We start from the raw sequence: 14706 nt of genomic DNA, 5'->3' as shown, positions 1-14706 counted from the left end.
TGTTCTAGAGTGTAGGATTGGTGCATCGAAGGTTCTGGTAAAAGAGAGAGAGAGAGAGAGAGAGAGAGAGAGAGAGAGAGAGAGAGAGAACATAAACACACACACACACACAAACACACACACACTCCTAAGACTACAACGTTGAGCACTTACAAACGGACGACAACCTTAGCTCGCCTAATTTTTCATCCTGTCAGACATACAGCCTTATCCCCAGTTCCCCTACGATGATCTAAGTCTCCCCCAATCGTAAGACTTTTTCTTTCTATGATACGAGTGGACACATCTACTGCCCACTGATCACATCCGATCACGAGTCAGAAATTATACTATTACTCCATCAGGTATACATAAAAATGATAGTAGCAGGTGGTACATCCTACAAGCAAACAGATACGCATAACTGCAGCGTCCAACGTGTGAAAATTAAAAGTCATCCCGTCACCAACTCTGTAAACACCCGTCTGTCGGAAAGTGTGTCCACAATGATTACAGCCCCTCACAAATACCCACAGCTAACTTCATTATGGCGCAGAAATCTCGATTTTACACCAAGCATGCGACAGGGTAGGGGTCACGTAAATCAAAGTGCGTTTAGAGGAATGTGTCAACTTTCATCACACATGAGATGGAAGTCCTCTGATGACCGATGGGTTCACCATTAACGATCGCAAGTAGACAGTGCTTTAAATCACATATGGAACATGTAGCTGTATACGACTAGAATGCAGGCTATCTCAAGTGACTAAAGCACCCAAATAGAACACAAGAAAAAAACTGACCTTCAGCAACGTGTCCTTCTCTAGAATATATGAGTCAACGTTTACATCGTACCTAGTTACTGCTCTATCTCAATCGATCATCCGATAAACTCTCTGTTATCCTTTAACAAAGAGGTGAGTAAGTTTAGACGTGAATGATTCTCTGTCCTCCTCAAAGGCATCAAATACAGTATTCAACTTGCCTGTGTCAGTGCTACCTCAGTACACATACACTATAATACGTACTCGACGAGAAAAGATTGACTGCCATCCTGATTGTGCTCGCTTCAATGTCATCGTTTTCCTACATTCCTCTTGTTGCCGCATACTTTACTCCATTTGCAAATTGCTCCATGCGAAACAGAAGATAAGCAAGTACGTCTTCATTCTCACCGCATTTCGGTGTATGTTAGGTTAGTTTATACGTATGCGCTAATCGGTTTTCGCATTTCTTTCTATTTTATGTCAGATCCATCCATGCGCCCGTGACATAACCTATCGTTCAGTGTTTTAAAATTGCATGTAAATGTACCCCAGGTGTATCCAGCCAACTTCACATTCGGAGAGTGATTGCTCTGTTTTCTGTATGACTGTGTTCATGCACTCTGAGTTATTCAGGGAGAGTATTGTGAATTTGCTTTGTCCGTGCTGGAGGTGGATCGCATTGGTGCCTTCGTGACTTGTAAATATGATGAGCTTTTTTAGCTGGTAATTTTTTTTCACTGTTTGATGGTAATGAATAAAGATGAGAGGATGTTATGGATCTGTTGTACTTGTATCCAGTTTGGGACATACAACACTGCGCACATTTCCAGCGAATGGTCAAAACAAAGTTCTGTTGCAGTAACTGAGGTCATTCTGTTTCTAGTTAGGCTGCAGAAGGTAATGTATATGTGTATCTCCGCCTAAAATTGCAGATATCAGATGGGTGAAGATAAATGCATACTCATCTATGCTTAGAAAGGGAGAATGCTTTTTTATTATTAAGTGAGTTTTGGCAGGAGTGAATATGGTTTTATATATGCGAGTGTTTAAGGTTTGTGAGTGGAAATTGTCAACGAAGGGTGAATGACGTTGGGTTTGCTGGCTGGAAGGGACACTGTTTACGTGTCCAGTTGGAGATGCAGGGCGGATAGAGATCTGCGCTATTCAGGAATCCATTTGTGCACTGTGTGTAGTTAGACAATTGCTGGAGTTCAGGTATAGAGAGAGCCCACTTCAGCATGCTGGTCCTGGGGCTGAGTGGACGGCGGTTTAGATGGACTGATATGTCGCTTTGGCGTGCCGGCGGCAGCGCTCAGACGTTCGCTTTGTAACATGCTATGGGATTAGTTTGAGCATTTAGTACTTGTTTCGGTGGTTATTGCATTAAGAACTGTAATATTGAAGGTCATGTCCTCAGCGGGACCACTGTGTAATTGAGTAAGAGTGTTGATGTATTCGAAGATATGTTTCGCGATTGGTGATGTTAAGTTCATGGTGCAATTTAGCTACTACTGTAAAAAACAGCTGTCTGTTGCTGAAAGAACGAAAGAAAGGGGTGACCCTGCCCCCCAGACATGATGGATGAGTTATTAGATAAGAGAAAGTGATAGTTGTTGAATGATGCTATGTGTTCAGATATAGTAGTCTCTAAACGGCTGGGCGAGATTTTTTTTATGTGGAAATTTATTCAATCTATAGATAGTGATATTCTACTTCTAGTGATAAAAGTTAAGAGTGGGAAAATAGGTCCAAATCGAGTGCTGGCAGAGTGTTGAGGCAATGGTAATAATATTTAATTAAAGATGGAGGTGCTAAATATGGACCAGGCTTTGAACATTGGTGTGAGTGACGTATGTACTTGATGCTCTGTATAAAAGGTTCACTCTTTAATTGGGTTTGGTGTTTCTGGGTGTGTGTAAAATTAATTTCAGTGCTGAAAGTGCGAGAAAGATGAGTTGTTTGGTGTTTAGATAGAGGCTACATTTGTAATTCGAAAAGAGAGGATGAGAATGGTGAATTGATTGATGGACACGGTTTGTGGGGTGATATATGAGCATCAAGATAGGGTTGAGGACGTTTGTGTATGTTGATGGTGGGATGAGTGTGAGGTTAGGTACGGTGGGAGGAGTAAATTACATCTTATTTTTAAAGAAAATGTTGTAAACTAAGAATAATACTGAGAAGGTTTTAGATGGCTGGTCACACGACGAGGCGAGAGCAGGGATGTGTAGTTATGTTTAGTTAAAGGGCCTGTGTAATGTCATGTCAGGAGCAATGGGCAGTGTGCTACAGTGTCATAGAAAGTAAATACATGTGCTGCTATGATGTGTATAGCGTATGGAGGCTGCGCTTTGGAAATATGCTACGTTGATATAAAGTTGACTTTCACCAGCGTTCGGTGGTCGCGGCCCCGATTGTGACGGATCGCGGTCCTGGGCGGACGTATGTGTGTGCTTTGACCACTGACGAGCGCGTTGACCGCGTCAACTAACAATTGCACATCCGTGCAGGGCCTGTCCGAGGTCTGAAATCAGACGGATGGGTGACTTCACGATCCTGTCGGCAGGGTGTGGAGTGGGTTTGGGGTGGGGGTGGGGGGGGGGGGAGGGTTACCAGGGCACGTCTGCTGAGTTATTTTGAGAGCGGATCTGCAGGCTCTGCTATGTGTTATTAGGATAGTTTACGAGTACTGAGCGTATCTACACATCTGTGTGAGGAATTATTTAGTAGCAGTTTGCTATAGTGTGTACTGAAATTATGATTGAGTGCGTGTCTGTGGACTGTGCAACATGCCCCAGGGCACATCTGGGTGGTTGTTTTGTAATAGCGTGATAGATATACTGTATGTTTAAATAAGTTGTTCGAAAAAACAAATAGAGTGTTCTCAATGATTACACGCGCCTGCAGTGCAGATCACAGTGATTGGTTTTCCGTCACCATCTTGGTTGCATGCGAGTAGTAAATTTTTTCCCGGCCGTGTTAATCGTGTGTGTCAACAATCTGTGGGCTATTCTAACAATAGACGCCGGCTGTATACATGAGAAGAACAATGCAACTTTCACATGTGTCAGAAGTGAGAGCCCTTTCTGGTCGGCTGTCACGAGCGCTCGGATGCTGAACTTGCCTAGAGGCTCTGGAACCCCCTCCCCGCCGACTGCTCGTGTGCGCGGCCTGCCTTGGAGCGTAATCTAAGGTGCATTGGCGATATCAATTTCTCCGGTGTTAGGTGCGAATGCAGTTGTGTTGAGTTCATGTCTGGGGAAGGCCGAGCAGAGACTTTCGGTTGGCTTGGCAGCTGTGGGTGTTTGGGCGCGTCTGTTGCACTGTTTTTCGAACATGCCTGTGCACTGTGCTGTGCTTTATTTGGAGAGTTTAAGAATACAGAACTCGTCTGCTGATATTTTGTACTGCATTATTTAAGAGCTGTTTGCTATTGTGTGGAGAAATTAGGAGTTGTTTACACGTTTGTGGCCTGTGTCAGATGACCACAGGCGGATCAGTGCGGGTATTTTGTGACAAATATACTCCACGACTAAATAAAAGGGTTCCTAATAAATAGAGTGCAGTCCTTCCTTACTTCCTCGAGCAGCACAGCGCAGCCTGAGTGGTTTTTGCGCAAAAACGGCAATCTGGCCAGACTGTGAGTGAGTCAACAAATAAATGGAAAAATTTATCTGAAGACGAGTTACAGGTCTGGATTGGAATGAATATCTTGATGGGTGTGGTTGTGTTCCCACGTGTAGTGCATTACTGGAGATTAGAACCTGCTTTACGTCAGCCTTACATATCTAAACCTATGTGATGCCAAAGTTTCAAAAAGATATGGCCCAAATAAATAAAGTACACTCTTCCCACCAGCCTATGGACTGAAATTATTTCTGAAAATTAGGAGTTGTTTGGCTATTTGGACGTAAATGTTTTGCATTATTTACGAGCGGTTCGCATGTCTGTAGGCTGTGCTATGAGTTATTTTGAACTGAATGAATTTTATCCATAGTTGATACTGTCGAACTCCGTGACTGCTCCTTCACGGGGTTGTAGAAAAATATTCGCTACCAGTCGAAATAAAAGGTTGTTCATTCGTCACACGACCGGTTTCGGGGTTGCGCCCATCTTCAGGTGTTTATACATTCATTTACATGTTTGTACTGTTGGAGATCACTGTATAAATACAAAAAAATTATTTGCTGGTGACTACACAAATACAAGTGGGACAATTGTAATTGGTATGGCAGCATTTGACGAAAATATATCTGTACTTACAAAAAGATGAAGCACCATTTTTTACGTTATGCCGTGATAATACTTTTGCCACTTAGTTACACACTTTTGTCAATTCCACGTTCAAATATCAGGTATAGCTCCATATTACACTATTATGATGTGCACTCGTGAAATATACTATGTTTACATACAAACATGTGGGCTGTGATCAAAGAACTTACATGTAGCAGATGAAAAGATGTTGCTCACACAGAAACTCGTAGATTCTGGTCAAAGAACTTAGCCACAGCAAGTGCAAAGGTGTTGCATATATAGAAATTTAAAAAGCTATTATAGACTGCGATGTTTCTTGATACATATTATGAAATTTTTTTCGTTCACATTTTTGACGGAAAACTTAGATCTAGGAAATACAATGTTGTGACATATATGAAATTACTCAAAGCTATTACAAATTAAAATTATTTTTAACTGTTTACAGTTAGCAAGCGTATGTCTAGAGCGTTATAAATGAGTTATGTAGGAGTGTTTTGCAGGTGTGTATGGTGTGGAACATGTCGGTGTGATACATACACTCCATTCCAAAATAAAGTAAACTGGTTCGTCCATGCATGGGCCTAGTGCAGGGTGAGTCCTTTTATCCGAAACGTGTAGGGAGAGGTTAAGGGCTGGTCGCTTAGTTCAGTGGTGATGAGCTTGGTTTGCAACAATTTTCTTAGGTTGGTGGCGGTAGCGCAAGTGAGCTTTGTTCACTGCCAGATTTCAAACTTGGCTCTGGTTCCTAGAAGGAAGTGGCGGTCAGGTGGCTGAGGTTAGTACAAGTGCCCATTCTTTCGAACAGTTTTGATAGGTAGGTAGAGAAAGTGGAAGTGACCTTTCTTTACTGCCAGAACTCAAACTCGGCGCTGGTTCCTAGGAAGAGATGGCTGTCTGGTCCTCGAAAAGTAGTTGAAATTGGGTAGTTGAACACCTTTGCATACGTATATGAAATTGTAAATTGAATTATTTAAAATGATTAAAACTGTAATGGAATTAAGTACTTAGATAATTGATAGGTTACATGAGCGATGTGGGAATTAGCATATTTACAGAAGACCTTGTCCGTCGCGTGTATGGAAGGTGTGTGACGTAAGTGGGGCGGGGGCAGCGATTTTCCTGTTATAACGTGTGCGCGAGAGAGAGTCAATTAGCGAGCGTTCTAGTGCCGACCAAACGTGCTGTTATACAGTCATGGCGGATTCCACTGTCGAGCAAACTTTGCCGCCAAAAGTGTAGCACTGCGTTCTCGCTCGCACAAGAACACGTGGTGGATGGTAAGCGGTCGGCATCGACAGGTTTGAACGTGCCCAGGAAAACACCTTTGGCGCCAAAAGTGTGGAGTTGATGACGTGGGAGCGATCGCTGGGCTCGCCCCCAGTGTACCGTCAGTCCAGTGCGAGCGGCCACCTCTCGTGACATGCGTCGGCAGTGTCTCCGCCCGCTGGCCAGGGGGTGGCGAGGATTTGAACTAATTCGGTTGGTGCGCGGACGTCGTGGCGACTGCACTGCGATATCAAAGATGTGTGCTGACTGTGATGGAGAACAAGTGATGACCGTACTGCTTGAAATAAAGTCTTCAGTCCTTCCCCCTCCCCCCTGCAAAATCAAAGGTCGTGACTAAAGTTACTATAAGTGCAGTGTATTATTTGACGCGATTGGGATAGGTTACCAGTGAAAAAAGATAAGCGACGGAGAAAGTTCGTACGTGTGATCGATTACGGTGTTGGGATTTGAACTTGTGATAGATTTTTGTTATGGATGTAAGGAAAATGGCTTTCTGGCCGGTATAATCGTATATCTTGAATAAGTAAGAAATGATAATAATAAATAGAAGTACAGTTTTCAAGATATTATCGTGTTGGAATTTGAATTTGGCGCAATTTTCTAGTGGAGGTATGCCTATAATAATAAATAATAAAAATAATAAATTATAATAAATGATATTGAATGATAATAAATGAAAATGAATGATAATGAATGTTAATAAATGATAATGAATAATAATGAACAAAAGTAATGTTTTGCAGCCATTATCATGTTGGAATTGGTATTTGGAAGGAATTTTCCAGTGGAGGCAGGTCAATAATAATAATAATAAATGAATGATAGTCAACAAAAATGAATAATAATAAAGACAAGTACGGTTTTGCATGCTTTATCCTGTTGGAATTTGAATTTGGGGCCTATTTTTTCTGTGGGCTTAGGTTAGTGGACATAGCTCAATTTGTTTATTTAAATAATAATAAATGATAATGAATGTTAATAAATGATAATCAATAATAATGAATAATAATAAAGACAAGTACAGTTCTGCATGCATTATCCTGTTAGAATTCGAACTTCCCGCCATTTTTTCCTTCTGGAGGCTTCCGTTAGTGGACATAGCACAACTGGTCTGTTTTCCCGCCACAATTCAAACTTCCACAACTCTTTTTAAAGATATATTTATGTGTAAGAAGAGTCCTAAACCTGAAAATATGAATATGTCACTTGTTCTGAAAATTCACATGCAATGACAAGGCCTAAATTTTTGCATTATCTTTTCCTGAAAAATTTAAAGCAATTACAGAATCTGGTAGAAAAAATCATTAAAAATCATAAATATATTTTTCAAAATTTTAAATTCTGAAAAGGTAGGCATAAAGTACCCCTTCCCTCCCCCTTGGTATTGCAAGGGTTAAATCAGGTTCTGTTAAAGGAATCTGATTACGAAATGAGACACTAAAAGGACTAATGGGCAGCAAAATAACTGATGGTGTAGAGGATATATAATGAAGGCTCACTATAGCAAGAAATGTATTAATGAAAAGGAGGGATTTCCTAACATCTAATATAAATTTAAGTCTTAGGAAGTATTTCTCGAAGATATCTGTATGGTTTCCAAGATGCTGCTCCTGGCGGTTGTGTAAAATGAATGTGCTCAATGGAAAATACTGAGCGCGGAAATAAAGATTTGGCCCTGACTGACTACCCCCTGAAGCAGATCTTAGGATCTCTTTATGCCGATATTATTTCCTCCTTCTTGCTCTTTAACATATAAATTACAACATAAAAATAAATGAATGGTTAAGGGAACTAGTAACTACTAAATAATAAGTGTAGTTTCTGTTTATAAATTTATTGTACATTAAAACTCCTTTATATATTACAGATGTTTATATGTCGATGTGCAGTGGACATAAAGAAATCGAAATAAATTTCCTTACTAATACTACTGATACACTGCCCACATCTGCCCCTTTTTATGTCCACACGATCTAATATAAATAACGTGAGAGACTGACATCATCTACGTCCCAAACACTAGAAGACACTGCTTTCAAAGATGATCTACAGTGATGTGCAACCTCAGTGGATATGAAACTTACGTGATCACAGCTGTTCTGCTTTATAGCCCTAATAAGCAGAAGCAATTAGCAATATCACCGAATGTACTGCGTCCGGTGCGTATGAGTGAGAAAATAAAAAACTCGTTCAAAAACTAGGACGGTGGAAGGCAGTCCTCTGACTAGTATAATCTAATACTATCTTCTTTTCTCTGTGTTCTACAGAGAAGAAACGCGAACTCCCAGTCACGTGAGTATTGACAGAAGAAGAGCTCTCAAACACAGAACGCTGAGTACCTACCCGGAGGCGAAGTCAAGTATCGTATAAGTTAACAACACCTTCTGTCACCTAAAGCCACTTACCAGTGCCTTGTGGCATTATATCATGCAAATTAAGCGTTAGTCATTTTGCCCGCATTTGTCGTTCAAGACAAACAACGCTTGCGAGTGTATTTCACTGGTGACAGATTCCCCCAGCTGGAACATTATCAACCTGGGTTCCACCGCTCGTCATCAAAAGACAGTTTCGGCATGATGCTTAATGAGAAAGTCTAGTCGTGTCACTTTTGTCAATCTCCTGATCCACTCTCAGAAGCCTTGTTGGCCATATCAGAAACTTTATAAACACATTTCCTCTTTCTTCTTCTCCCACCTTCTGAGGAGGCAGTGCTGTCATAGATGGTGCAGAATCTGCGGCCTTCGGAAATACTAAATGCGTCTGTACCATTTCAGTACCCAAAACATCTGCAATACAATCAGCCTTATTGATAGCTTTCAGTGCAACTTCCTAATTATCTGCAACAAAATTACGTCCGCCGTTGCACTCTGCAAGACACAAAAAACATCGGCACATGCACTTTTGTATCCCACCTGGAAGGCAGTGCGTGGGTCTGTTCCTAGAAACTGAAAGGTTGGCTGAATGAAGGAAGTGAGTAGAAGCAGGAAAAGGTGAAAATGTCCCAGTACTGCTCTTGGAAATGGTTTTACTATACCACAATATTAACTGAATACATAACTTTGCACTGAGGTGGGAAGCCTTAGACCCGTGATACGTAGTACATAGTCTCAATAACAAGCGAAGTGTCCTGGCCGTCTGCTCTTGATCAAAATAGGCAGAATCTGTCACGGAGCTGGTAGACCTCCGCAGCACCGGTTAGAGGGCGCTGTCGTCGGTGTTTGTCGCAGTGCCAACTTAAGAAATTCGACCTACGCCGTGGCATCGTAACTATCGATACCACAATCGCAATTTTACTCAGTAGCGCCGAAAATTAGTGCTGGTGCTGCAGATCGAATAACTGATAACAAGATACTGAGTCGAACTGAGGAAAACAAGAAACTTATGGCACGACTTCGTTTCGTAGGGCATATCCTGAGGCACCAAGGAAGTGTCAGTTTGGTAATGGATAGAAGTGTGTATATGTGGGTGTTGGGGAGGGGGGTATTAAAATTGTAGAGGCAAACAAAGTCTTGAATACAGTTAGCAGGTTCAAACAGATGTACACTGCATTAGCTGTGCAGCGCTGAAGAGGCTTGCTCAACATAGACTAGCATGTGCAGCTGCATCAAACCAGTCTTCAGACTCAAGACCACAACAACAACACTGGGGAAGGGGGTGGGAGGGAGAGGTAGGCTTCTGGTCCACAATTTTGCAAGTTCTTTACTGGGAAAACTCATTAGAAAGGTAGGTATCGTGTGATTCAGTACCCTCGGCTATTGACATGGTAAAAAACGTTTCTGTATTGCTCTAAATTAACGGCGGTGCTCATTTCCGTATGAGAAAAGCTATTTATCTCACACTATAAGCCGATGCAACGAACTGAGGCAGCGGTTCTTGTATTATTTTGTTGTTGTAAACAGAAATGTCTCTGCTATGACGTTAAGCTGTAACCACACGTGGAGTGACCACTGTATAGGCAACAATAGCAGCATCTTCTCTGGAATTTAGACGAGAGAATGAAAGTTGTGAGCTGTAACTGTTGCCTTACCTATGTGCGAAGGTGGAAGGAAAAAGGAAATGGTTGAAATGACTCTGAGCACTATGGGACTTGACATCTATGGTCATCAGTCCCCTAGAACTTAGAACAACGTAAACCTAACAAACCTAAGGACATCACACAACACCCAGTCATCACGAGGCAGAGAAAATCCCTGACCCCATCGGGAATCGAACCCGGGAATCCGGGCGCGAGAAGCGAGAACGCTTCCGCAAGACCACGAGCTGCGGACGGTGGAAGGAAGATAGAGAATGTAAAGAAAATAGTCTTGATCACCTACCACTTACCAGCAGTTACAGATGTGGCTCCAATGTCATTTTCATGTGGTAAGTGAATAACGCTATCGGTCAGTTGCATTATGCTGTGTAGTTAATTGAGTATTGGACTTCGTTTCTGAAAGATTGCAGTTTCGTTGGTGCACCGTAAATGATCTGATAAATTGATAATCAGTATTTGGACACACCAATGGCGGACGGGTTCCATGTCAGCAGTTTTGCATTTCTTTCACGAATAGTTGTACACGAAGCTGTTAAAGACATTAACACAAAAATGTAAAACAAGTTATTGTATGGCATTGTTTGCTGGGAGGCTCCATGCAGGGGAGTTCGGCGGCCGCATTGCAAGCCCTTTTTAGACGGCGCTACAACGGCAACTTGCGAGTAAATGATAGTAAAAATAATGATGAAGGACACACAAAGCTACCGCTACACTGCGGAGGCGCACATAAATACAAAGAGATATGTTTAGTTTGTTAAATTAACACATCTGAAAACTATTAATTTAAATATACATAAATATATTCATGGTAATTTAGAGCTAACACCAGAGACGCTTACATAGCGAAAGCTGAAAAACAAAGGACGATAAAAAACAAGAAGACATCTCCTACCTGACTGCAGAAAAAAAGGAGAAGGCTTCTCTGTTCTATATTCTCATAGAAAATTTGATCACATACTTATTAACATTTGTGGACTCTCAGGTACACACATATTTCATAAACACAGAGAAAGAAAAATTTTCTCGGTGTCTTCCATTCGCCACCTTGAGTGACTACGATACTGCTGTTACATGAGCAGTTATTCAAGTTATTTAAGTACAACAAAATAAAAACCTTGGTGTATACAAGAAAAAACAATACACAATTTACATGTTCCAAATAAACATTTTGACAAATCACTTTAATTGGCATGGGAGATACTTGTATAAGATATACTAACTTAAAATTTGAGTGCTATCATTGTTTTGAGGATAAGAGTTTAAGTCTGTTCAGTGATGTGTGTCCATTTGGGAATTGATGCAGCCACTGCTGGAGTGAAGTCGCAGTTGGCTGGTATGATGTCAATCGGTCGGTGATGACCGGCTGAGTACACTTCGCAGCAGAGGTGGGCATCGAGGTGTGGGCCGTCCAGGACCGCGGCCATGACAGCCGTGCGAGCCTTGCCTCGCGCTGCCGGTTCAGCCGGGGCAGCCGCATCGTGGTCCGGCGGGCCGCACAGTGCAGAGTCGTGCACAGAGGCCAGGCCCGCGATAGCGGCCGCACTGCCGTACAGCAGTCTCGGACCGAGCAAGTGCCTGACGTCACCGCAAGGGCCGAGCAGTGCTGTTGCGAAAGCACCTGTATGCCACGGACACAGCAGAGTTGCGCGTAGAGACGCAGCCCACGGCCCGCGGCCTCGCTGCTCCTCAGTGTGCGCGCCCGTGACGTCACTGCACCAGTGCCGGGCGCAAACACTGCTGTGCTGCGGCCTACGGCCTGTTGGTAGCGAGTCACGGGATACGAGCGGTGAGTAGAGCAGAGTTTTTAGTGGAGTGGTTGGATTTCTTCATTTTTTTTAACGCACAAAATGAGCGCGGAAACTAAACTTGGTTTGCGGAAGAAGGTGCACATTGCCAGGAAAAGAGAAGTAAAAGAAAAACTAATCAGTGGTGAGTAGAGAACCACACAGCCTGAAGTGAATCTTAATGTACAGTTTGGACCATGTTAAAGCCTATTGTGAATGGCGTTAAGAAAATCGTTCATTTTGTTAGCTGTTCGCTGTGCAGTGAAATTTACTCTCCTGCTGAATGGTCAAGTGGCACTTCGCACATTTCTCATCATCCATGAGTGTCTAATAAACGAGTGTCTTATGTCGACGAGAAATGGCTTTTTAAACCTGCTCACGAGATAACTGACGAAAAATGAGTGGCTATGTGTCCACAAGACGTAAGGTCGTACGGAACTATGAAAGTCTTATGGATCTTGTTCAGGCGTTAATCGAGACTGCAAAAGGCCATCATGTCTCACTACACAATTGTGTCGCGGTACATGGCAGAAAGTGCTAAAAGCCTACGACACATAATTATGCCTGAGGTAATTGCTCATATAACAGAAGGTGAATACTCAGCAACTACGGACATGTGGACATCCAGTGGAAGAAGAAACAATTATCTGGTATGTACTGTCTCTTGTTTCATTGACTGGACTCTCAGAGCACGCATTTTGTTTAGAACTCAGTTTCCAGATTAATTAAAAACGGGCGGTAACATACGAATTGATTTGTTTAGACGAGTTATGTCTCTTGGTATCCACCACTCTACTATGAACAACATCTACACACGACTGATCAAGGTACTAACATAGTAGTTGCACTGCGTGATTATTCACGATTAAATTGTTCCTGCCATATGCTAAATACAGGGCTACGAAATAATTTTTATGTGGAGTATATATGTGTCAATTGTCCATACCTTCATGGTCTTTTGACTGCGGCGAAAGAACGAGTCACTTACGTAAAGAAAAGTTGTCTTCTTAATGCTCTTGATAGATCACTGAGCCAGTCTAACGATACTTGCTGGAATAAGCAGCTGACAATGTTAGAATGTCTTCGTGCGAGAACCTCTCTGAGAGGAGGGAAATAGCCCAAAATGAAGGAACTGATATCACACTGATGAAAGAACTTTTCACTGTATGTGTGTAAGTTGCGTAGCGTGGTTGTAAAGGTTGGGGAGACTGTGCAGTTATTATAGGGAGGCAAAATAGTACAATAAACAATAATTTAAACAAATGAAACGAAATGCATCAAATAAAACAACAACAACAACTACTACTACTACCACCACTAATAATAATAATAATAATAATAATAATAACTAATTTGTTCTCGAAACGATGACAGATTTGTGGAACCCCAGCAGCAAGAGAAGAAGCACTTATATTTTCTTGTACACAAGTGCAATGCGCCTGTCTTTTCTTTCCACGAATAAGTCTAGAGGTCGGTCTACATAGATCTGGTCACTGGATAGCTCTCCAGGTAGTGTCTTTTCTATGGCTAACGTGCTAAAAAACGACAGCCGGATGTTGGAAATTGAATATCTCAAATAATTCTTCACTCGATATGTATTTTCGACTTTTCGTGGCGTAATGAATAGTTCTTCACTCATTTAAGAGCACTCATGCTTTGTTCACTGCTTGCTGTAGTTGCAGGTTGGGTCAAAACCAAACGCAGGAACTTCGAAGTTTCTTCATAAACGGAGTCTAAATCATTGTTGACAATGTACTTTAAGAGAATTCTTGGAGATAAGTGTTTTTTCTCATCAGCGTTTACGTTACACAGTTCATTTTCAAGTTGTTCTTGTTTGAAAAAAGAACATTTTTCTAATAATTGAAGCAGTTTGAACTTTGGGAATTCTTTTTGATAGTTCAGGAAACACTTTTGTTTCAAAAGTTCAACAAACTGAGTTTATGGAAACCTTTCCATCAGAACAATTTAAAAACCCCGTATCTCGTACGTTAGTGCCCTGAGAGATGTCTTTTGACTGTCACAGAGTGATAAGATGCCATTTAAACGCAAGCTGCATTTCATGCATTCATCATCGAATGTTTCTGTTCCTAATTGTCGTACATTTGTCAAAACAGTTCTTATTTCGTCGTGGCAAGCTGTTATACTGTCAGATGTTGACTGAAGTACATTAAAGAGATGCTCAACATAAACCAAGAACCCTGGATAGAATCAAAGCAAGAAGACAAACGTAGGATCATCCATCCGTCGTTTCATTCCCACAGCACAGCTCAAAGATTCTGGGTCCCACTGAGAGTCTGTGTCATCAAATATATAATTAAAAACACTATATAGCCCTGAGAAATGACTAGATGTTCTTGAAACTGCCCTGGAACGGAAGTTCCAGCGAGTGTTGCTTGCAGGTGGCAGTTCAAATCCTTTCTCAGTTAGCAATGCAGTTCGTTTTGATGATTTGCTGAAAAACGAATGGAATGCAATAAGATTACTTACAAACATGCGTAGTTGTCGAATGATTTTGGAGGCATGTAACAGTACCAAATTCAGTTGGTATGTGTAACATTGAATAAACAGCGCATAGGGACAGAACTGCTTCACCAAT

The sequence above is a fragment of the Schistocerca gregaria genome, chromosome X, assembly GCF_023897955.1.
Source record: "Schistocerca gregaria isolate iqSchGreg1 chromosome X, iqSchGreg1.2, whole genome shotgun sequence".
Lineage (NCBI taxonomy): Eukaryota > Metazoa > Arthropoda > Insecta > Orthoptera > Acrididae > Schistocerca > Schistocerca gregaria.
The sequence above is the reverse complement of the archived record's forward strand: the minus strand, read 5'-3'. Positions refer to the sequence as shown.